Source organism: Chrysochloris asiatica, unplaced genomic scaffold (genome assembly GCF_000296735.1).
Source record: "Chrysochloris asiatica unplaced genomic scaffold, ChrAsi1.0 scaffold00306, whole genome shotgun sequence".
NCBI lineage: Eukaryota > Metazoa > Chordata > Mammalia > Afrosoricida > Chrysochloridae > Chrysochloris > Chrysochloris asiatica.
Window position 1 is genome coordinate 1,163,710 of NW_006408824.1, and position 2,418 is coordinate 1,166,127.

Consider the following 2,418-nt stretch of genomic DNA (forward strand, 5'->3'; position numbering starts at 1 on the left):
AATAAAATGATAAGAACAGAGGATCTGGGAGGTCAGTCTATGATCAAAACAATTACAGTGTGAAAGAAGGTAAACATAGAGGAACAGAGATCCAGGTGGTGAGGTCAGGTAGATTACAGGATAATATAGTCTTAAATGGAGGAAAGAGTTAATGGAATATAAGGTAACCACAACAGTGGGGTTGGGGTGGGGGAGTTTAGCTTGGGTGTTGGGGAGGGCAATCCAAGAAGGGGGAGGGGGTGGAAAAACAAAATAGATAGGGGAATACTGAGACAGGTTTGCATGGCCTAAGTGGGACAGAGGTAAATAGAGATGCTTGCTCAACCTTGGAACAACAGGGTTCTGTGTTACAGGGATCTAAGCATAGTTTGAATAGGGGAAATAATACTAAAATTCTCTACTGTCTTATGAATATTGGTTTCCCTTGCCTACTATTGTAAAATAGATACTTGAGTGGGAATAGAAAGGAATGTTTGGATACATGATTACAGTAAACTTGTAAGCCCGTCTTCAGCCTATAACTGATTGGAATACCTAAAAGGGGTTCTAGAAATAGGCCTTTGCGTAGCCTTTGCAGCATATAGGATCTTAGGTGGAATCCTGAGTCCCATCCAGAACCTTATGAGGTGGGACATTCCCAATAGCAAGGACAAACAGACCAGCCTGGAACAGCTAGAGTGACAGAAGATACATCTTCAAAGAAAGATCATCAGAAAAACAACAAACAAAAAATGTCAGCATGACTGGCTACTACAAGAATAAGCAAGCCGACACCATGATCAATTGGCATAACATAGTCTGTAGACACAATATTTTGCATCCTACTTTGGTGAGTAGTGACTGGAATCTTAAAAACTCATGAGCAGCCATTAAAGTTGCAACTATTGCTCTCCCTATGTTCAGGAGAAAGAAAAGTGAAGAAATTTATAGATTTTTGGAATCAACTAGTCCAATGGACCAATGGAGCTCACTGGTCAGAAAGAGGCCGGAAGAACCAAGACTATGGCCCTAGTCCACCCTTTAGGTCTGGAACAGAACTCACCCTCGTAGCTCAATTTTCAGTTAACCAGTAGATAAGTTTATAGGAACAACATTAGTAAGTAAGGTCTGTTCACCATGGAATGGTCAGTCATTCAAGATTAAAAGGGCAGCATTTACCTAAGGACAAAGTTGAGAGGGGATGGGAAGGAAGGTGGAATGGAAACAGCAACCTTGGGAAGAAAGTGGGATAACTTGTTGTATGCAAGGGATTGCAATCCTTGAGATGAACTAAAGTGTATGATTTGTTGAATGTAAAACTGATGATAATTTTTTTTTAAGTATAATGATATACCACTTAACTTTCACTGGAATGACTAGAATGTCTGAAATTAAAACAAAAACAAAACCATACTTAACACGTGTTTGCCAGGATTTGCAGAAATTGGAACCCTAATTCATTGTTGGTGAATTGTAAAATGGTTTCACTTGTTTTGGCCTAAATGTAGAAACAACATCAACTGATGAATGGATAAACAAAATATGGGATTGTATATAACAGAATATTATTCAACAGGAAAATAGAATGAAATATTGATATAAAGTACGTGATGGATGAGCCTTGAAACATTGTGCTATGGGAAATAAAATGGTCACAAAAGGTTTAAAAAGAAGAAGCAAGCTGTTCGCCAGGAAGCCATCAAGGCAAGCAATCAAGTTCCTTTAGGACGAACTCCCCTCTAGGACTCAAGCTCAAAGGGAACACATGAACAGGTGTGTAAGCTTGCCGGTGAGTGGAAGAGGGGGAAAGGCAGCAATGAAGAAATGGGCTGAGTTCAACCATGTTTCACAGACTTCTGTTGACCTGAAGATGAGCTAGAAAAGAGGAAGGGCTGGTTGGTCCAAAGTGTGGTGACACCTGAGGACACTAGAGTCCATAGACAAGGACATAGCCACAGAGGGCTAGAGCTAGAGTGAAACATCCAGCTGATATGAAGTGAGGGGAGATACACAAGAACACCCAAACTTGCAGACAGTACTCATTTGACCTAGCCTCGATGGCTTGATAATCAGATCTCAACTAGAGGAAGATTACAAAAAAGAAAACAACAAAGTTTTTTGATAAAGGAAACAATAGTAAATTGCTACAATTTGATGAACCTGACCTATACTCATGGAGGTAGTAACTCTAAATACTAACAGAGAGGGAAGGAGTCTTCACATCAAGTATCAATGCTATCCCCTCTGTACACAGGGTAGATAGGGTCGGGCAACTTCAACATCGGCTACCTAAAATGAGGAGGCGATAAAGGTACAAAGTTACTGGCTTACAAGGTTTCAAGAGGGAGTTTAGTTTAACAGTATGGGGGGAGGGGCGGGGAGAAGAGTCCCCACTGAATAGTTTTCATCTTGCCTAGATGGGTCTGGTGAAAGAGATGG